The sequence below is a fragment of the Misgurnus anguillicaudatus genome, chromosome 23 (genome assembly GCF_027580225.2).
Source record: "Misgurnus anguillicaudatus chromosome 23, ASM2758022v2, whole genome shotgun sequence".
In the NCBI taxonomy this organism is placed as follows: Eukaryota; Metazoa; Chordata; class Actinopteri; order Cypriniformes; family Cobitidae; genus Misgurnus; species Misgurnus anguillicaudatus.
In genome coordinates this window covers 6,683,642-6,707,767 of record NC_073359.2, presented here as the reverse complement: position 1 = coordinate 6,707,767, position 24,126 = coordinate 6,683,642, and the positions used below count along the sequence as shown (strand labels likewise).

The window sequence follows — 24,126 nt, the reverse complement described above, 5'->3', positions numbered from 1 at the left end:
TAAAGGGACATTCCACTTTTTTTGAAAGAAGGGCTTATTTCACAGCTCCCCTAGAGTTATACAATTGAGTTTTACCTTTTTGGAATACATTCAGATCGGTACCACTTTTAGCCTAGCTTAGCATAGTTCATTGAATCTGATTAGACCATTAGCATCGCGCTCAAAAATGTTTTCCTATTTAAAACTTGACTCTTCTGTAGTTATATCATGTACTAAGACCAACGAAAAAGTTGTGATTTTCTAGGCCGATATGGCTAGGAACTATACTCTCATTCTGCGCATGTACTTTTTAAATAACCATAACTTGCTCAGTTTTCTACCGATTTTCAAACTGTTTGGTTTGTTATGAACGTCAGAGATGTACTTATGACACTGCATACTTGTGAATAATGTTCATGAACATGTTAAAGCATCCAGAATTATATTCATATTAATAACATTTTTAAGAAACCAAACCATTACACTGCAAAAAATGACTTTCTTACTTAGTATTTTTGTCTTGTTACTAGAAATATCAAAAAATTGTTAAATTAAGATGCTTTTTCTTGATGAGCAAAATGACCTAAGTAAATAAGTCTAGTTTTAAGTCAAATAATATACAATTTAAGTGAAATTGTCCTTAAAACAAGCAAAATTAACTGCCAATGGGGTGAGAAAAAAATTGTGAAATAAGATTTCTTTTTTCTTAAACACTTAATTCAAGTAAAATTTTCTCACCCCATTGGCAGATAATTTTGCTTGTTTTAAGCACGAATTCACTTAAATTGTATATTTTTTGTCTAAAAACTAGTATTATTTTCTTAGGTCATTTTGCTCATTAAGAAAATACATCTTGATTTAAGAATTTTTAGATATTTCTACTGAAAACAAGACAAAAATACTAAGTAAGAAAGTCATTTTTTGCAGTATATTAAATCCGTCAGATTTCAGCGAGATACGAGTTTTGCCACTGCAAAAAAATGACTTAACAAGGAGTAATTTTTGTCTTGTTTTCAATAAAAATATCAAAAAATTCTAAAATTAAGATGCTTTTTCTTGATGAGCAAAACGACCCAAGAAAATAAGTCTAGTTTTTAGACCAAAAATATCAAATTTAAGTGATTTTTGTACATAAAACAAGCAAAAAAAAATCTGCCAATGGGGTAAGCAAAAAAATCTTGAACATTTTTCTTAAACACTAAATTCAAGAAAAATGTGCTTACCCCATTGGCTTGTTTTATCCACAAAATCACTTAAATTTGATATTTTTGGTCTAAAAACTAGACTTATTTTCTTGGGTCGTTTTGCTCATCAAGAAAAAGCATCTTAATTTAAGAATTTTTAGATATTTTTCTGAAAACAAGTCAAAAATACTAAGATTTATTTTCTTGAAAATAATTTGTTGCAGTGAAGTCTGTGTGTTTTTTTAATCGTTTGGTGCGGACCCCATATTCACACTGTAAAAATTTTCTGTAGAAATTACAGTATTACTGGGTATTACTGGCAACTAGCTGCCAGTAACTTACTGTAGATTTTACATTTATGTTATTTACTGGCAACATTTTGTTCAAAGTTAAATGAACATGAAATTTTTTTAGACTTCTACAGTAAGTTACTGGCAACCAGCTGCAAAATTACAGCAAATTTTTTACAGTGCATCTATTATAAAGATTGGAAGAGCTAGGACATTTTCAAAAATATCTGAATATGTGTTTGTATGAAGAAGGATAGGCGTATGTAACTCCTATCCCTTTAAAGTCAACCATGCAGACGACCATGATAAAGGGTCAAACAACGATTTGACTGCAAAATGGTTCTTAAATGAATCATCCACATAGGGCTCTCTTCTCCATAGCCTGATGTATTTTTAATTGTTGAGTAAATGAGAGGGAGTGCTGACCAAAGGAGACAGTAAGAAAGGACAGTTACGGGAGTAGATATGACCACAGACAGCCCAAATGAAAGCCCTCAACCGGGCCTCTGTGAGCACGGCTCTCTCAAGGACGTTAAAAATCAATATGCAACCAATTACTCATGTAGGAGGAAAAGCCTCCAGCGATCCAAAAGCTGACAAAGAAGGACCTGGCAGCAGAAAGCCACAATCTGCTAATGTTGAGAAAAGCAGAAAGTAACGCAAGAGTATTCAGAAATTCAATTTTCAGACTTCTAAGACGCTTCAGAATCGAAGTCACAGAAATTTCTGAAATGAAACCAAAGGCACTGATGTATAAAGTGTAAAAACCACAGATTTGAAAACTAGACATCTAGTACATCAGAAAAAGCACACATACAATATCATAGTAAAATAGGCGAATATTATAATTAATGCACATACCTACACGTCCCTGGTTATATCTAAAGCCCCTATAGGGGACCCCAAGGGCCCCAGCTGTATCCTGAAAATGAAATGTCACAGACTTGGAGCATAAGACATAATCAGGCCCCAGCCTTATCTAGGCATGAGTATATCACAAAGACAAGCAAAATTAAAGAAAGTTATCACGGCTCAACCCAAAGTTTATACAGGCTTAGTTTCCCAAAGGTCACCATCCAGATGTGCGGGTGAAAAATTAGTCATCGACAAGCAATGCAGAAGTGTAACATTTAAATAATGCTCAGGGAAATCTGTTTCCATGAGGTATAACCCGACTTTAAATCCTTTCCATGGGGGTGAATAATCTATGAAAAACATTTAGACAACATACTTGTTGCATGTTTCATATTAAAATGTTTACAGTACCAAACAAAAAGTAGGCACTAAAAGAAACGGCATTAAAAATGACTTTATTTAATTGACAGTCATTTTGTGGCCCATGGCCAACATCTAATCTTAATTTCATATGCCCTTGTGATAAAATACTATAATTTATAATTTAAATGCCTGTATTGTTAATGAACTGTAAATGCCGCTTAAAAAAAACAATCAGGCAAAGCGCATGCATGACCTGTAGTGTACACTTTGATTAGTAAAGAGAGAAATCATCAGACTGGATGAATTCCAGCAAGTGCATACTTTATGCTCCTATTAAAGGCGGGGTGCATGATCTCTGAAAGCCAATGTTGACATTTGAAATCACCTAAACAAACACACCCCTAACGCAATAGAATCTGGACCTTCTTTTGATAAACCCGCCCAACACATATGGAACCAATGCAACGATGTTGGTTAGTAGACACGCCCCTTACTGCTGATTGGCTACAAGTGTGTTTTGGTAGTCTGACGGACTCCATTTTCCAAAGTGTTTTTCCAAAAAACAGTGCACCCCGCCTTAAGACTGCACTCCAAAAAAATTATTTTCAAGAAAAAAAAATCTTAGTATTTTTGTCTTGTTTTTAGTAAAAATATCAAAAAATTCTTAAATTAAGATGCTTTTTCTTGATGAGCATTTTGTGCATAAAACGAGCAAAAAAATCTGCCAATGTGGTAAGCTAATTTTTCTTGAATTTTTCTTGAATTTAGTGTTTAAGAGAAATTTTCAAGATTTTTTTGGTACCCCATTGGCAGATTTTTTGCTCGTATTATGCACAAAATCACTTAAATTTGATATTTTGGGTCTAAAAACTAGACTTATTTTTTTAGGTCATTTGCTCATCAAGAAAATACATCTTAATTTAAGAATTTTTTGATATTTTTACTGAAAACAAGACAAAAATACCAAGTAAGAAAATAATTTTTTGCAGTGCATTGCACCCCCCCCCCCCAAAAAAAACCCCCAAATAGATAGATTAACAGGTTTCTGGTCACTATTTAGTCAAAAACTAATAAAAAATAAACGTTTGCTATTAGCTGCACCACCAAAGAAGAAACGCCATTTATCACCACTAGAATCAGGATAAAATACAGCCCGAATTCAAACACCATTAAAATTAAATTTTAAAGGCGCCTAAAGCATTTGGTTATTTAAAAAACACTCGCAAAGCCATCTATGCTTAATTTCGCTAGAAAGAGCAATAAGCGCTTTATTACTGCCAAGACGAGTCCAAGTTTTGGAAGTACAACATTTATGAGACCTTTCCTGTTTCTTTTCCAGATTTAGGGTTGATGTTAGATAAGCAGTATTTTTGGACGGGGTCGACAAGTCAGAAATGTGGAGGGTGATGAAAGTTATTTCGTGGTTGTGCCAAAACACGAACAATGACGCAAAAGTTTTATCTGTAATAAAACAGCAATTGAGATTAATGTGACACACTATGATTAGTAAAGGCTGTGGCAAAATGCTTCAAGTATTTATTTCAAAAACAAAACAGTTAATCCTCCTTCTTTAGTGCTCTACACTGTTACTGTTAAAACTTTATTAAAAAAAAATTATTTGACACAATAACACATTTTTTTACTAATATATTTAAGTTGAATTAACTCAAAAACTGACTTTTTTGAACCAACAAATCTTTTTTACAGTGTACACAACACAAATCATAATCTTCATAAAATCTTTATCAGAATCAGAAATGCTTAAATAATATTAAAGGCGGGGTGCATGATTTTTGAAAAACACTTTGGAAAAGGGATTCGGGCCGAGTACCAAAACACACTTGTAGCCAATCAGCAGTAAGGGGCGTGTCTACTAACCGACATCGTTGCCCGGGTTGCGCATGTGTGGGGCGGGTCTATCAAAATTAGATCTAGATTCTATTGGGGTAGGGGCGTGTTTGTTTAGGTGACTTCAAATGTCAACATTGGCTTTCAGAGATCATGCACCCCACCTTTAAAATAAAAATCAACCTGGATCTCAATGCCATTTGTTGGGATGGCACAGGACCTAAGATGTAGCTTACTTGGTAAAGCATTGCGTATAAGAGAGCGAGGGTAAGTCACAGTATTTATAACTCCAACACTAGAGGCTCCATCTCGAAAATCAAATAACTACTTTGTGTGACGACGACTTCTGCAATTTACGTTGTTTACGAGACATTATTTGGTCACAATACAAGGCCACTTTTGAATGAAGAAAGGGAACAGAATAGTGCATTTACTGTTTCTGTGGTATACTACCCTGCCAAACTTTGATCCCCTGGGTGCTTTAAGCTCAAATCATGCTAAACAAACCATATTTTTCAGGTTTGGCAAGCTAATGCTAATCATTTAACAGCCATACAGGGTGTTGCAATTTCTCACATTTATTTTTCTATGAGTGGTCTCTCGCCCCTTTGTACTGTCTCTGCTGTATCCAACAGCAATAAGTTAGTGACCAATAAAAAATATGTGTAATAGCAAAACTGACTGCATATCAAAGCTAAACCGGTTTGAACTAGGTTGCTAACATTATATTCATGTACATCTATTACAGGGAGAAGAATCTAGCACAGTCTCACATTAAAAGTTTTAAAGAGTGTTTTTTACAATGTTGCATGGCTACGTTACAATGTTGCACCAGAGGTATTTGCAGGATGGACGAAGTTTTACTAAAGTTTGCATATATTGTGGTGTGTTCTCAATGAGCGCGTTTAAAAATGAACTGCGTGTGTGCATCAACAGGGTTCCCACACCTTAGTTAACTTCAATTCAAGGACCTTTCAAGGACTTTCCAGGTCCAATACCCTCAAATTCAAGGACTAAATGTGGGGACACATTTCAAGTGAGAGCAAGGTTACATCGTGTTAACTTTTAAGATACATTGCTACAGTTCCCTTTCGAGGGAACTCGCGCTGCGTCACTGCGCACTTTGTGGACGCCTCTGAATGTGTAAGTGCGTCTGAATGTGTATATCAAAATCAACCAATGGTGAGGCTTAACGACAAAGACAGGGTGACGCGGGAGACAGGAAGTATATCGCTATCTGAAATATTGCCAAAGACGGCGTTACAAAGACGCGGGAAGTATGGCAAGGAGACGCAGCGTCTCATTCCCTTCTTAGGGAACAATAGTTACATACGTAACCCGAGACGTTTTCATGTGTATATAACACAACTATGCAATTTGGTATGAAACAACATTCGCATACAGAAGATATAAGCATTTAAAGCGAACAGTTTAGCACGTGTGCTTAAAAAGTCTAGAAATTTTTATGATATTATCCTACACTACACAGGGAATAATATAGATTTTTTTTACAGAAAACATCTTGCATAAAATAGATTTAAGCACTTTCAATGACTTGTATCTATGTATATATATTTTCAAAAACTTTCCATGGCCTTGAATTACGCGTTACTTTGCGTTAACTTCCGCGAACAAAACCATGAGAAAGCCGATTAAGGTGTTTACATGACACGCGAAAGCGGGGTAATGAGCAAAAAAACACCTGTGCCGAATCGATCGGTTTTTGCTTACGCCGTTTATGGGCTTTCCCCCAAAAAAGAAAACCGTTTTACGTGTTTACGTGACCCCACATGTTATCAATTTATTAAGCAAAATCGGTGTAAGACTGTGCATGTAAACATACTCAATGACACCTTTCCTTCAATTATATCCCCAAAACAGGAAATACCCCAATATACCGCACTGGGTTACAGCACCGCATTGCAAAATATCGCACCACACCCATTCGCATCGCGGCACTTATAGTATCGTGTGATTCTTGCTGATACACAACCCTACAGAAGAGATCCAATAAAACAGCCCTTAAAGTTCATCAGCCAGACAGCCAAATGCATCATTGCACACATGTTCAGCCTGGGACAATGTGTCTCTTGATTGGACCCACAAAAAGAATCAGACAGGGGACAGTGTGGGACAGACCCAAATGAAAATAATACAGAAGCCTGTTTCAGTCACTAAAGTTCATATGTAGTGCTGTATGCCATGATGTGCCATGATGGGCTTGAAGATAAATCAACATCTGAAGTACCAGTTTAGGCCCAAAGTGAAGTTGTATTATCTCGTAGCATTATTTAACTGATTCCAGTAAGTATGCATCAACCCGGCATCTTTTTTACTGGCACAAGGGCATAAAGTTAGTAAAGTACATAATATACACTGTTTTCTGTGGCACTGACCTAATTTCTGACAGGATGTATTGAGTTGGGAACGAGTTATCTTATAGACTCTTATTACATTACAAGACCACAGAACTGGAAAATCAACTGCTTTACAACGTCATCTGTGCCCGTAAGGATAGGGCTCGGTTCCAGATCCTAGAAAGCTGCCTTGCTTTCTACATAAACCATTTCCTTTCAAAGCTGAAAAATTATGTGACCTACTCTGATCCTATTATGCATTTACATTTAGGCATTTTATCCAAATCGACTTACAGAAGTGAAGAAAAAAGTTACAGTGAATGACAAATGCCCTTTCTAGAGTCTTGTTTTTGAGGTGTATTAGAATAAGTATTCCTTAATAATAATCTATAAAACATATTTTTCAAATATTTTCGCAGCACTAAAACAGTAGGTACTATATAGTATGAATGGATATTATGAATGAATTTGGAAGTACTACATCCGCCATGTTGATACATCATGTGACATACATCATCATAACAACAAGTTAGTCGTTCACTGGAATGATGTAAACTAGCGCAATTTAAGCATAAAGGACTGCTGTTTAATATACACTCACCTAAAGGATTATTAGGAACACCATACTAATACTGCGTTTGACCCCTTTCACCATCAGAACTGCCTTAATTCTACGTGGCATTGATTCAACAAGGTGCTGAAAGCATTCTTTATAAATGTTGGCCCATATTGATAGGATAGCATCTTGCAGTTGATGGAGATTTGTGGGATGCACATCCAGGACACGAAACTCCCGTTCCACCAAATCCCAAAGATGCTCTATTGGGTTGAGATCTGGTGACTGTGGGGGACATTTTAGTACAGTGAACTCATTGTCATGTTCAAGAAACCAATTCGAGCTTTGTGACATGGTGCATTATACTGCTGAAAGTAGTCATCAGAGGATGGGTACATGGTGGTCATAAAGGGATGGACATGGTCAGAAACAATGCTCAGGTAGGTCGTGGCATTTAAACGATGCCCAATTGGCACTAAGGGGCCTAAAGTGTGCCAAGAAAACATCCCCACACCATAACAACAACACCACCAGCCTGCACAGTGGTAACAAGGCATGATGGATCCATGTTCTCATTCTGTTTACGCCAAATTCTGACTCTACCATCTGAATGTCTCAACAGAAATCAAGACTCATCAGACCAGGCAACATTTTTCCAGTCTTCAACTGTCCAATTTTGGTGAAATTGTGCTTTTTCTTATTTTTAGTGGAGATGAGTGGTACCCGGTGGGGTCTTCTGCTGTTGTAGCCCATCCGCCTCAAGGTTGTGCGTGTTGTGGCTTCACAAATGCTTTGCTGCATACCTCGGTTGTAACGAGTGGTTATTTCAGTCAAAGTTGCTCTTCTATCAGCTTGAATCAGTCGGCCCATTCTCATCTGACCTCTAGCATCAACAAGGCATTTTCGCCCACAGGACTGCCTCATACTGAATGTTTTTCCCTTTTCACATCATTCTTTGTAAACCCTAGAAATGGTTGTGGGTGAAAATCCCAGTAACTGAGCAGATTGTGCAAAACTCAGACCGGCCCGTCTGGCACCAACAACCATGCCACGCTCAAAATTGCTTAAATCACCTTTCTTTCCCATTCTGACATTCAGTTTGGAGTTCAGGAGATTGTCTTGACCAGGACCACACCCCTAAATGCATTAAAGCAACTGCCATGTGATTGGTTGATTAGATAATTACAATAATGAGAAATTGAACAGGTGTTCCTAATAATCCTTTAGGTGAGTGTATGTATTTGCATTTGAAAAGCTTCACGTTACCACTTTTGGACATTTTTTAATAAAACAATGCATCTCCTTCTTCTTCTTAATTGGATATCTCCTCTCCCGGAGGCTCATAAGATAGTAAAAGGTCCAACGAATGAATACTTCGGGATCTTGTAGTAGTAGGTCATCCGCATACTTTTCGCCTACCGTTTTTTTGAATACTATGAATACGGAAAAATTTTATATCTGACTTTGAAAGCAAGGAAATCTTTTTGGGACTGCACACCAACAATACAAAAGAGACATAAGTGGGAAGTGATTCAACCAGCATGTGTTTGTTGTTTACACAAGATAACATCCAAGTTTCAGAGAAAGACCAGCTGGGAAAAACATGAATGCCCCCGCAAACGCCACACCATCAGGAGAGAAAGAGAGATAAGAGGAAGACAAACCTCCCACAATCTATACAGGAAAACATCTTATAGTCTGAGATACAGTACAGGCTAAATGCCATGTTAGTGGGAGTTTAAATGAAATAACTGCCTTATGTTTGTCTATTAAACATCTACTTTTAGATAATCCAATGGAATCTTTAAAATTAACAACCTTTCGATGTCATTACACATTATGTGAGGTCACGCTGGTGCATCACACGGCTAGTGCAAGACGAGAAGTTGAGGTTTAAAAGTACATATTTTGTATTTTTCTTGCCAAAAATGACAATCGATTTGCTAGGTAAGACATTTGGAATCGTTGAGAGTCCTTTGAAGCGCATTGAAGATGCAATTTTAAACTGCATTGAAACTGTAAACTGTTGGGGTCCTATAAAGTCAATTATATTGAGAAAATCCTGTAATGTTTTCCTCAAAAAACTAAATTTCTTCTTGACTGAACAAAGACAGACATCAACATTTTGGATGACATGGGGATGAGTAAATTATGGGGATTTTTTTAAGAAAGTGGAGTAATCCTTTAACACCCCTAATCTTGACCATTACACATTGTTAAGCTATCTTATATAATTACATACGTCCAACCCTACATGTTAAAAGTTCTTATACCCTAAAAGTAGTTGTTTACGCTCCTAAACTCTTGCACAGTGACATCATAATGGAGCTGGGGAGTGATGTAATCGCTTTGTGTGCTGGGGAAAAATAGGAACGCGTAGGCTTGAACAGCCTTCTGGGACGACTTTTGCAGTCCGGCCAACAAATGAGGCAACAGAAAATGACTCGTGTTGCTGATGGGACTCCCATCTGTTTGGTTAAAGGGTTTAACAGTCTGTGTTTATTTATTGTTTGTGTAGTTCAAACGGGTCTTCGCAAACATCAACCCGTCTTTAGATGTTATTCACCTTTCGTTAACTTTTAAAAATGCAACAAACCTGCCAGAGGGAGCAAGAAAGAAAGAAAGAATAAAAAGGCATTCGGCCAAGAACTTTTTGCTATGTGCCATTACTTTTAGACTTTTCCCAAAACGGTGACGACATCAGAATTGCAAAGAGGCGCTCTGCTCTGGCTTTACTTTTTCGGGAACAGAATCCGCATTGCTCACAATGAATCATGGTTTAACAAGGATTATGACAATAACCCCCCCACTCCCTCGCCCGAAATCCACTTAACTAGTAACCTAGATCAGAACTGTCGCATTAAATGGGATTAGCCAAAATTAAAAAAAGAATCACATACAGTAATAAAACAAAAGTATGTGACAGATTATTACCACAAAATTCAATTTCACATTTTTATGACAAAGTGTGCAAAAGATGATACTCTGCAAAAAATATTTTTTACTTAGTATTTTTGTCTTATTTTCAGTACAAATATTTTAAAATTCTTAAGTCAAGATGCATTTTCTTTATGAGCAAAACTACAGTAAAACAAGCAAAAACAAAAAATCTGCCTATGGGATAAACAAATGTTTTCTTGAATTGAATTAAGTATTTACACACTGCAAAAAAAAATTTTTCAAGAAAAAAATTCTTAGTATTTTTGTCTTGTTTTCAGTAAAAATAAAAATTCTTAAATTAAGATGCTTTTTCTTGATGAGCAAAACGACCCAAGAAAATAAGTCTAGTTTTTAGACAAAAAATATCAAATTTAAGTGATTTTGTGCATAAAACAAGCAAAAAAAAATCTGCCAATGGGGTGAGCGATTTTTTTTAAAAACACTAAATTCAAGAAAAATTTGCTTCTATAGGTCATTTTGCTCATCAAGAAAAAGCATCTTAATTTAAGAATTTTTAAATATTTTACTGAGAACAAGGCAAAAATACTAAGAATTTTTTCTTGAAAATCATTTTTTGCAGTACGAAAAAAGTTCAAGATTTTTTTCTTACCCCATTGGCAGATTTTTTTTGCTTGCTTTAAGCACATATTTACTTAAATTTTATGGGATTTTTTTTGTCTAAAACCTAAAATTATTCTAATATAGGGATGCACCGAATGTTTGGCAACCGAAATTATTCGGCCAAACAAGTGAAAGGCCGAAACAATTTTACCAAACAATAAGGTCTTTGATGACGCTATCAAATAGTCCGTAGCGCAGAATGAGAGACGCGCAAATGCAGCACACATGAAAGCATTTTAAAGTGTCAGAGAAAGATGCGAAAACATACAGCAGCACCACACGTTTCATTTTTCATTTAAAATCTAGAATTCCTGAACACCATGCAGCGTATGAAAAAGACATCCTGGGTATCTGAACGAGAGACTTTAGCTCTTCATCTCATGTCATAGAAAGACGAAGATCGGCAGCAGTATGTAATAAAAACTTCCTAAAACCAGTCCTACAATGACAAACACGGTTATATTAAACCAGAAATAAAACGTTTGTTAACAATAAGCTTTTTGATAGACCGATTTGTTAAGCGCTTTTTCCTCGGTCATCTTTTGTCAATCTTGCCGCCGTCTCTCTCTCTTCCTTTGCTCGTACTTGACCGTGCATGCAGGCGCGCATCGCTGCAATGAATGGGTTATTTGCATTTTGCGCTGGAATAGAAGAAATTGGATTCATATCCGGGTGATTCTCACGAAAACTTGGTTTTAAAAATGTCAAGCATGAAAATGCAAAAATTGCTTAAATTTACTTTTTTCCCACCAGACATTGAAAAACAAAGTCTGGAGTAAATGGGAACATTAATTTAAAAACTTTTACTTATCATTTAACACTTTTTGTAACATAATTTAAAAAATTAGTCCTAAAAAATCTCATTACCGCAACAGTCAGAAAACATCAACACTGACATATTTTCAAAATGACATGACAAACCTGAAAGAACATAATTTGGAGATTCTGCACATGCATTTAAAATCAAAGTATTATGCTTCTATTAATTAAATTAACATTTAATAAGCATCTGTTGCGGTAATGATAATCAAAATGTCGTGTAAGCATTCTGACAAGACAATATTTCAGATTAACTGTATAAAATGATCTTACCTGGTAGCCATCATGAAGTAACTGGTCCATGTGCTTGGTCACTCAAAATCAAACTTTATTAAAATTCTGTATGTGTGCTTAAACTGTTCTCAAAAAGTGTTGCGGAGGATGAGAACATCAGGCATGGACACATAATTTTCCAAATTTTTCTTCATTATTATTATACATGAATATTCAGTAAATATTTTTTCTGTCATCTAAAGTAGTCTAGCAAAACATCCATTTATTTATTTTTTCTTAATATTTTTGTGTTAATTTGATTAAATTACAACATAACGCATGTTCAAACACAGCCTGACACATTGCGGTAATGAGAATTTCAGAAGAAAATGAGATAAAATTTCCAATTATAAATTCTTATGTTGAAATAACACATTGTGCAAGGTAGAACACAGTATTGTGTTAATTCTGATGCTTTTTAATGTTACTATATTACACATTTTAAAGCTAAAATCATTAGTGCCGTGGTGTTTTAATGGTTTCGTGAGAATCACCCATCCGTTTAGCCAAGACTCATTTATGTGGTCGAATGTAACTGGAACAGTTTTAACAAGTCTATCTATAGCTATCTGATCAGAGAAGTGAACAGGTGTAAAAAGGCCCTATATATAATGTCTGCTTGAACATTTTGTATTGTTAAATAATGTGAAATACATAGTAAAAAGGACATTCTGAACATATAACTTGTGCAATGGTGAGAAAATTGGCAAAATAATTAGAAAAAAATTATTCAGTTGTTAGGTATTCGGCCTTCAGCTGATTTTTCCATTTTATACGGCTTCAGCCAAGAATTTTCCTCTCAATGCATCCCTATTTTCTTAGGTCATTTTCCTCATTAAGAAAATCCATCTTAATATAAGAATTTATAGATATTTGAAAACAAGACAAAAATACCACACTGCAAAAAATGATTTTCAAAAAATATATATATTGTTTTCAGTAAAAATATATAAAAATTCTTAAATTAAGATGCCTTTTCTTGATGAGCAAAACGACCCAAGAAAATAAGTCTAGTTTTTAGACCAAAACTATCAAATTTAAGTGATTTTGTGCATAAAACAAGCAAAAAAAATCTGCCAATGGGGTAAGCAAATTTTTCTTGAATTTAGTGTTTAAGAAAAATGTTCAAGATTTTTATGCACAAAATCACTTAAATTTGATATTTTTGGTCTAAAACGGTAAATATCTGTATTTTAAAAAAACAGAATTATTCCGTAGAATACCTTAAGGTTTTTTACTGTAATTTGAAGGTAAGTGTTTGGCAACTATGCTGCCAGACTTTTTACCGTTTTTTTACGATTGTTTTTTTACATGTATTTACCTTAAATTTAAGGTTTCATATTAAAAAACATATAGTTGTCTTAATTTTAAATATGTGAATTTTTTATTTAACATTCAAGCCAATTAAAAATAAGAATAATCCTGTAAAAAAACTATGATTTCTCATTAAGTGAAATTACAGTTTATTAATTTTATTTTATGGTTAATGTTTTTAATAAAAGTTTTTTTCTTTATTTTAATGACATTTACACATAATGTAAAAAAACAGAAAATTTCAGTAAAATAATACAGTATATTTCTGTGAAATTTTTTTTTTTTTTACAGTGTAGACTTATTTTCTTGGGTCGTTTTGCTTATCAAGAAAAAGCATCTTAATTTTTAGAATTTTTAGATATTTTTACTGAAAATATTAAGAATTTTTTTTCTTGAAAATCATTTTTTGCAGTGTAAACAAGAAAGATATTTTTGCAGTGTAGTTATAATCATAAATACTATGCACTGTAAGACTTGCAAATGAGTGCTGACAAGTCTCTCAATACAAAGTAAACTCTACTTGTAGAATTTCCCAGCATTCCCTTGCCGTGTCCTCGGATGGCCCTGACTTGCAACATCACTGTAACAAGAGCACTGTTGCTCGGGGGAGAATGACCGTTCAAAAGACAAAGAAGCTCTCCGGATCTGCTTAGAAAAGAACAAGTGATCCCGAAACTTGCCAAAACAAAACTAGATGTTACCCGAGATATCCATGTAATTTTAAAAGAGAAACTTAATATACAAAAATAGCTTTCACCATAATGTCAACTACGTCTACTTTTATATTAAAAGGCACCAGGAAACCCAAATCATAAATCTACAGGGTTTCTCATCTGGCTAAATGTCAGAAATCACTTTGTTCTGGCACAGAGTGTTATCCAATCTTAAACTGACATATGGCATCAGTATTACCCTCTACAAAGTTTGGTGGAAATTCACTTGGTAAAATGAAGCCAAAAAAGTCAGATGTCAACATGAAGAGGTCGTGTCATGCCCTCATCACTGAAAACCATAAAACGAAACTATGCTTTATAAAACACCACCAAGATTAAACTAAATATAAGTTCTTGCTTGTACCGACAGTAAACATGGTATTTGCAGACTGCATTTTGTTTGGTGAATTATTGAGAGATCCTGAGAGAGCATGAGACAGATATGCAAATAAGTAATTTATGTCTGCATTCCTATTCGTCCAATGTCCTGATTATAGGGACAATATTATGCAAAATCCGCTTTTACAAGGTTATATAGTAATAAATGTGTGTTGGCAGTGTGTGAACACAACAAATCCACCAACTACTTTTTTAATCCCCATGAAATAAATGCAGTCTTATTAGACATGCTGTTTAGATTGTCTTGTTAATGTGATGTCACACTGATAAAGCCGCACCCATGGCCACTGACTGACTGGTTAATTTTCCCAAAAGCTTTTTTTAAACGCGTTTGTTAGCATGTTGTAGCGCTAATGAGGCTAAATATAATATTGTCTCATACATAGATATGTATAAAGGCTGGATGTCTGCTGGCCAATTGAGTGGAACGTCCGCATTTTGGCGGCCATCTTACCACAGTGCGCTCGCTCACTCGTGGCATTGAGTTTTAATGATGCATGTACTTTTAAATGACTATGACTTGCTTAATTTTTTACCGATTTTCAAACGGTATGGTTTATTATAAACGTCAAAGATGTACCTATGACACTGCATACTAATACTAAAAATAAATAAAAAATTCATGAAACACGTTAAAGCATCCAGAATTATAGCCACGTTAATAACGTTTGTAAAAAAACAAATCGTTTGAAAATCTGTAAAAAATTTAGCAAGTTATGGTCATTTAAAAGTACCTGCACCATTAAAACTCAATGCTACGAGTAAGCGAGCTGCCTGTGGTAAGATGGCCGCCAGGTGATGACGTTAGACACTCCGCTGTAAGACATCTAGCCTTTATACATATCTATGGTCTCAGACTGTATTCACAAGAATCCAATCTATTTTAAACCAAAAGCACTCACTGTCTGTTGGTAAGGGAATGAGGAGCTGTAGCTCATTTGCATTTAAAGGCACACACACATAAAAACAAAGCGTTTTTGCTCCCACCCAACTAGGGGCATTTTGGACATGCTATAATAAATTATCTGTGGGGTATTTTGAGCTGAAACGTCACAGACACATTCTAGGCATACCTGAGACTTGTTTTACATCTTGTAAAAATGCGCATATTAGGTGCCCTTTAAAACATGCTCTCTCTCTCTCTCTCTCTCTCTCTCTCTCTCTCCTTTTCAGAAGGACGAGCAGGAGAACCTCCACCAGTGATGGTAAATTCATCACAAAAGCTCGAAGAAGGAAACGTAAGTGAGATGGAAACTAAGGCTATAAACTGACGGTTTCCAGTTTGTGATCGTCATAGCCATCAGTGTTTCCTGCTCCAGTGCTATAAACCGTCTCGCCAGTTTAACGTGTCTACATCTATGTCATTTATGCGTAAAAGGCCCAAAATACGCTTGTCCACTGCTTATTTTTCCAGAAAAACCAACCGGTAATACCTCAATGCAGCAAGCATACACACAGAAACATCAATATCACTTTATCTTGGACCGGATATTTCAATGTACCATCACTAATGCTTGACTGATAGGAGTTTTTTTAATGGCTTATAAGATCTAAAGAGCACGATGGGATACTGCAGATATACACAATTCAATAGAAAAAGTTGGCACTATTCCCAAAAATAAAATGCCTTTGTACATTAAATACCCTAACCGGAGTTAGTATATAAGTTGCATAATTTGCAATAAAATGAATAAAATTACGTAGGGATGGGACGATTACCGGTTTCACGATTAACCACGATAAAATGTATGGACGGTTAGTATTATCGTTTAAAATGTAATTATCATTACAACCGTGTTTGATTACCGTGATTTTGAAAACTCCTGTCCAGCCAGAATCAGTTTGACGCAGGCGCACACATGCAACATAGTTTTTGCACAAGAAGGCATTTATAATGTATTGTATTTATTTACGGTAAACTTATTAGACAGATTTATTTATTTTTTACCACAGAAATAATTGCAGGGACATGAAATATTAAATTGTGATTTTCAAAAATAAAACTCGTTCAAATGTTTTCAGTGTGTGTATCAGTTCTTTTTGAACATTTCCATCTCATTTTAACAAAACCATGATAATATTGATAATATTGATAACCGTGACAACTTTGGTCACTTTAATCATGATATCAAATTTTCATACCGTCCCATCCCTAAAATTACAATGGAATTAACATTTACATTTTAATTTACATTTAGGTATTTAGCAGATGCTTTTATCCAGAGGTGTCATGCTTATTCAAATTGAGGGGGCACATGCCCCCTCGGTTTTTTGAGCCAAATGGATTTTGCATGCAACCTCAAAAAATCAAATAAGTGTCCAATAATCTGTTACTTGTCTTTTGATCTGTTTAATATACTAAATATTATCAATTCTGTGCTGCATCCTTGTCACATTTTAGAGATTTTTGCCGTTTTGATAGATTTTGATCGTGTAACATTACTTTATTCTGGCGGCAGGCGCTGCAGTCAGCGCAGTCGCAGACGTCATCAGCGTCTGAGCGCGGTCACGGGCTCTTTGCTGTTTCTGCTGCATTTGGCTATCTGAGGAATTAAAACGTGTAAGAAACCCTCACAACATTTACCCCAGTACGGTAATGTGCAGTGAACCTCCTCTGTGTAAAAATATGTATGGTTTAAAATGTGACGTCTCAACGTTATATTAGTAGAGATTTCAAGATTCATCTTCTTGGTACAACGCCAACGTTCGCCAGAGTTCACGGGGGCGCTGTAAAATTTGATGCAATAATGCGTTCTAATAATGTTATCTAAACATATTTTTTAAATCATTATTGAACATTAAAATCAATCACGGGACTATAGCTTATGTCATTTTCGTTGTTTATATACTTTATGGATTTAAAATTACATTAATTTTATAGGATAACGCAGTTCTTGTTCAAAATGCATTCATGTCATAATTAAACAAGTAATTCAACAAAACATAAATAAGCAAACCATGCTGTTTCAGATGTAAATATGATGCCAATAGTCGTTATTCCGATTGAATAGTATTTCATATAAAAGTAAGTCAACACTTTTATTTTGGAGGTTTTTGCATGCAAGCAGGGGTGTTCAGATTGTTAGAAATGTAAGTGCCATGGAAAACACTGAAAGCTCTATAATATTTCGTTTGATGTCTGTGTATGCACAAATTTTTGTGAACTGTGCCCCCTTAAAATATTGGTGCATGACGCCCCTGCTTTTATCCAAAGAATAGCATCCAAAAACCTTACAATCCAAGTTGTAACTGGAGGGCTTGACTCTCTCTGTGTACTGTGTGGAATGTGTTGTGAGTCGGCAGTTTATGGATTCGCTGTGGGAATGTGCTTTATATAGTCTTACCTGCTGAGAGCCGGAGACAGTGCCGCCTGTTAACTGCAGTGACGCCTAAAACACAAACACAAAGATCATCATATTCACTCATCTGCTGCTAAACGCCGCCAAACAGCTGAAAGCAAACAAAACAGCAGCAGTTAAATAGCACATATTTCATTGCTAAAAAACAACGTTATTTGGTGTATTTGGTATAATACAATGTGTTTGCGTGGTTTATGGTTCATTATTTTCCACATATCGTACATTTTTGTAGCTCCAGATATCCTGCCTTTCTCAAACGCACTGATTTTGTACAAAACTCATCCCTGATTGGTCTGAATACCTCTGACATCAGCAGGAAATGTGACGCTCCTTACCATGTTTGAAAGATTCGCGCACAATGCAATGCTAACAGGAGTTAACTTACAGACTGCGAGTACAAAGCGGGAGGAATTATGATAATGTCGGTCTTTACTACATCAGCAATCCCAGGAAGTAAACTGTTGCCTACAATCTGTGTGTTTGTTGTAGTCCAAGAAAAGAGATTTACGTTGGAGATAATAACTCTCGTCATCGTTTACTTTGGGGATTGTACATTTTGCATATCATTAACATGTACTAATACACACTTACACAGCAAAGGAAATGTAAAATGTGAATCGGACAATAGGTGGGTGATTCTCACGAAAACTTGGTTTTAAAAATGTCAAGCATGAAAATGTAAAAATTGCTTAAATTTACTTTTTTTCCCACCAGACATTGAAAAACAAAGTCTGGAGTACATAGGAACATTAATTTGAAAAACTTTTACTTATCATTTAACACTTTTTGTAACATAATGTAAAAAATTAGTCCTAAAAAATCTCATTACCGCAACAGTCAGAAAACATCAACACTGACATATTTTCCAAATGACCTGACAAACCTGAAAGAACATAATTTGGAGATTCTGCACATGCATTTAAAATCAAAGTATTATGCTTCTATTAATTAAATTAACATTTAATAAGCATCTGTTGCGGTAATGATAATCAAAATGTCGTGTAAGCATTCTGACAAGACAATATTTCAAATTAACTGTAAAAAAATGATCTTTACTGGTAGCCATCTTGAAGTAACTGGTCCATGTGCTTGGTCACTCAAAATCAAACTTTATTAAAATTCTGTATGTGTGCTTAAACTGTTCTCAAAAAGTGTTGCGGAGGATGAGAACATCAGGCATGGACACATCATTTTCCTAATTTTTCTTCATTATTATTATACATGAATATTCAGTAAATATTTTTTCTGTCATCTAAAGTAGTCTAGCAAAACATCCATTTATTTTTTTTTCTTAATATTTTTGTGTTAATTTGATTAAATTACAACATAACGCATGTTCAAACACAGCCGGACACATTGCGGTAATGAGAATTTCAGCAGAAAATGAGATAAAATTTACAATTTTAAATTCTTATGTTGAAATCACACATTGTGCAAGGTAGAACACAGTATTGTGTTAATTCTGATGCTTTTTAATGTTACAATATTACATATTTTAAAGCTAAAATCATTAGTGCCGTGGTGTTTCAATGGTTTCGCGAGAATCACCCAGGTGCTCTTTAGATGACAAGTTGAATTCATAGACTTTATAATAACCAATATGTACATCCATATACTTGGTTATATAAGGTGCGTTTTATTTTGCAGTCATTTGAGTTACACGTCCAATCTGCATTATGTTGACCTCATTTGCATAATAAAAAAAAAACATTGAGCGAAATGAGTCTGATTTATCAACCGTGCGTGAAAAGGTCGCATTCACTCGGCCCTCCATCAACTTGCGTATTTGGGTGTGTGCACATCACATTTCACAAGACATCTCTGTGCATCACCTAAAACCACCTCAAAGGATGCAAATCATGTGTTACAAAATGTTAAAACACGCTTTGTAGAGCAATTTGTCTGTTTAGGGCTACTGTAGAAACATAACAGTGACTTCCATGTAAATGTAGATAAAAATGTCTCATTGTAAGGTAATAAAAACAATATAGTTCATTATGTAAGGTCTGTATACACCACTGATATAGTTATGTATATAATATTGCATTTCTGTCAAGAGATCCTTCTCAAAGTCACACAATACACCTTTAAAAGATTTATACAGGAAAACTTTATTATAGGACCAAAGATAAGTCAAGAACAAATTGCGAGTAAAGTTTGTGCCCATCTTTTCTTGGAAACAGACCTGCATTTTATTAAAACTTCATATAAATATACAGCAATTATTTATGGGGTAGGAAACCATACATACACCACATGCTGTTTGTTTAAAAAATCTCATCCTTTCATTCACATAAAAGGTCTTCAGCCCATCTGCTCCAGCTGTGAGATAAAATGACCTTGTATTGAAGCGCTCATTTTAGCTGAGTGTTTGTATATGTGGGCTTTTTGGCTGTGTACACTAAACGCTGAGCTTTACGTCACTTTTGGTCATTTAATTCTCATGGGACTCAGACTCGCCACCATCAGATATCTGCTTTTTACGCATACAGGCGGCATGTTAAAAGCTAGGGTTTGTTTTTGGTGTTTCATTGTGTCAGCAATAGACCATTAAATCCTGTTTGTCAAGCACCATCAGCAAACACAAGCAAACAAAGCACAAGCTGATGTACAGTAATAATTATTTTTGAATCTGGCAGATTTCACCGCCCATGTGATGATGGACGAGTGCTCGCAGACAATGTCACACGGACACGTCAACATTAAACTCACTTTATTTCCGTAATCCGACATTACAGAGAGTAACATGATATTTTCAAAATATTTCATAATTGGGCTGTTGCTAAAAGAGTCAGGTGGTTGGTTAAAAATCTTTTATTTTCTAAAAACCTTAAAACTAAATTTGGATTAACTTAGTGAATAATCTTTTCAAAAGTATTAAGTTTATATTTATCAAAAAAAACTATGTACCATTATTATTAGAGGTAAACTGATTAATCGGTTTTGATGACGGTTCATTTGTGGAACAATCGGCTATTTGCAAAAAATCCATGCCGATAGTTTTTACGAGTGCGTTTGTTGCTTTATATCGTTATCAAGTAATTAATTTGCTGAATAGATGCTGCATTAGCAAAGAAACGACAGCAAGAACCTAAGTTTGTCGTCAAGGCTGACAGGACGCTAATATCGGTAGTACCTCAAACAGTTACACAAAAATACACACAGATAAATCCAAACCAAATGTTTAATGTCATGATTATTACCATCGATTTGCATTCGTTTATTTCCAGCTCGTTACTTATCAATATTTTAAGTAAAAAAGTGCACTATATATGCAGCTATCGGCTACGTTAACATATCCGACAAATCAAAATCTGATTTCAGTTCTTTTTTTATCATCACTGCGATACATCTTTTTTGTTATTTTGATTACATGATCATTAAATGCTTAAACGGAAGCAAATAAAGTATAAGACTGCACATATAAGAGACATTTATGTATTTTGAATTTTACCAGTGGGAGTATTTCACATAAGTATTTACTTTAACACTTATTAATTTAATTGATATATTTTTATTTATACATTTATTTCATGAAGCACATTTTCATGGTTTAGTAGTGTTGATTTATTACATTTGTAATACATTTCACTTTAAGTGTCCGGTATCTATTTTAAAAACTATTGGTCGATTAATCGGCAAGTAGGGACCGATTACTTGGTTATCGGTATAATCCACTATCGATCGACCTCTAATTATTATACCATTTCGTGCTACGATACCATTTATTGTAGCATTTCCTGAAATAAATTTTAAAAAATTATCATACCATTCTCTCTTGGACTATACAACTAGTACTTATACAAGATAAAGAAACATATATTACACAGGGGCGCATCTTGTACTCACAATCAGGCCTGGGCCGGTTATCGGTTTCAAGGTATAGACGGTTTTAGCAGTAACAACATAAACAAGTGGCTGTCGTGGTCTGAACGTAACTTCCGGTAAACTCCGCTAAGAATAAATAACAACAAAGTTCTTTAAACGTAGGTTATATATATAGCAAGCAAAAAACAACACGTAGATTACCTAGAAAACCAAAACATTTGTTATTTTCAACGAGGGATTTGTTCAAGAGATCAGCTTAGCAACTAGTCAGACCATTAAAAAAATTAAACCGGAAGTAAAGTTCAGATCCAGACGTGTATCGCGTCAACGCACATGCGTCCGATGAAACCGTCTATAACGAGGTTTTAAAGAGTCTAGGTTTCAAAACCACAAAAATTTTATGTGACACCATTTTCAAGGTATAAGCTGTGTTTACACAAAATTAAATAATTAAATAATTAAGACATGTCATTGATTTGATGTTAACATTTAATATTATTAATATTAATACATTTTAATTCTATAATTTTTATACTTTTTTGAAAGAATATTATAATTTAAGGCCTTATTTTTGCCTGGAATACATGTTGTTTGTTGCTTAAAAATAAAATGTATTGTGTCTAGTTGATTTTTTTTTATGCAGACATTTGAAAATAACACATGGCAATACTGCAACACCGTGAAACCGTGGTATTTTTGCTTAAAGTTATTATACCGCCAAAATGTCATACCGGCCCATGCCTACTCACAATCATAAATATGGGTGCTCCAGAAGGGGAACAAAATACCAAAAATGTGAAGTAGATCCTGATGTGAGGCAAAAAAAATCCACACCCAGGCACTCACATAGTTTAAAGGCGGAGTCCACGATATTTGAAAAACGCTTTGGAAAAGGATACGGGCCGACTACCAAAACACACTTAAAGCCAATCAGCAGTAAGGAGCGTGTCTACTAACCGACATCCTTGCCGGGTTTCGTATGTGTGGGGCGGGTCTATCAACAGAAGGTCCAGATTCTATAGAGACAGAGCGCCTTTATGCAAATTTGAAAACCACGCCCACCGGGGGGGAAATCAATCCAACCGTCTCCATTGACTTTGTATTGCGAGAAGCCGCCTCCTTGTCATTTCTGGCTTATAACAAAAAACTGAATAATACCTAAAAGCTGCTGTGTGACAATATGTACAGCTAACAAGCCAAATAACCCAGAAATAAGTTTTTATAAGCTGTCGAGCCGTAAAACCCAGCCTTTAAGGAGAATAAAGTGGATCGCCGACTACGTTTCCTCCTATTGGGCGCAGTTTTACTAATAGGAGTATTATGAAAAGTTGCCTGTATCCATTTTTGTGTCTTTAAACGCTCGTTTTTTGGGGTCGACAGCTTATAAAAACTTATTTACAGATTAAACTTAAAAACAGAATAATACCTAAAAGCTGCTGTGTGACAAGGTGTACATCTAACAAGCCAAAAAAAAACAAATACGTTTTTATAAGCTTTCGACTTCAAAAAATGAGCGTTTAGACACAGAAATGGAAACAGGCAACTTTTCATAGTACTCCTATTAGTAAAACTGCGTCCACTAGGGGGAAACGTAGTCGGCGATCCACTTTATTCTCCTTAAAGACTGGGTTTTACGGCTCGACAGCTTATAAAAACTTATTTCTGTGTTCTTTGGCTTGTTAGCTGTACATATTGTCCCAAAGCAGCTTTTAGGCATTATTCAGTTTTTTGTTATAAGCCAGAAATTACAAGGAGGCGGCCTTTTGCAATACAAAGTCAATGGAGACTGTTGGGTTGCTTTCCCCCCCGGTGGGCGTGGTTTTCAGGTTGTGACGCGCTGCGCTCTGTCTCTATTGGGGTAGGGGCGTGTTTGTTTAGGTGATTTCAAATATCAACATTGGCTTTTAAACATAGTGGACTCCGCCTTTAAAAGGCAAAAAACCTTTATTTTAAGACAGGGCTATATAAAAAAACCACTTGGTGTCGTGATGTACGTCCCCAACATTAAATTACACGTTAAATTAATTTCAGTGACGTTACAATGCTAAAAACGTGCTACTTGCTAGTTAATGCTATATGCTAGCGTTTACGCTGTAGTTCTACTATTGACTTTAAAAACACAAACTTACCACTCTGTATCTTAGCGTGATACAGACTCAAACATAAAGTCTGTATACACACATGCACACACAAACACCCAGAGCTACTGAAGGAGCTGCTCTGAGAAACAGCCAATCAGAGCAGAGCTCAACATTATTATTCATGACCCATTCAAATAAGGTAATAATAGACCATTTCATTCTAAAAGCAAATCCTAAAGTTGTAAATGGACATGTAAAAACAGTTTTGGATAATTTTAGCACTTAATAAAGCCGCAAACCTTCTATGTAGATATCAGAGAACAATTTAACCTTATTTTAATGCATTC

At 35.2% G+C, this 24,126-nt stretch overlaps 1 protein-coding gene across 1 annotated transcript in view; it reads right to left on the bottom strand.

Moving 5' to 3' along the window:
- Positions 1-24,126, bottom strand: part of add3a (adducin 3 (gamma) a) — a 123,256-nt gene that overhangs the window by 76,444 nt on the left and 22,686 nt on the right. Inside the window, exon 2 of the mRNA XM_055216845.2 lies at positions 17,856-17,900. The gene's annotated coding sequence lies outside the window, so the exon portion shown is untranslated. The remainder of the gene's footprint in view (positions 1-17,855; positions 17,901-24,126) is intronic.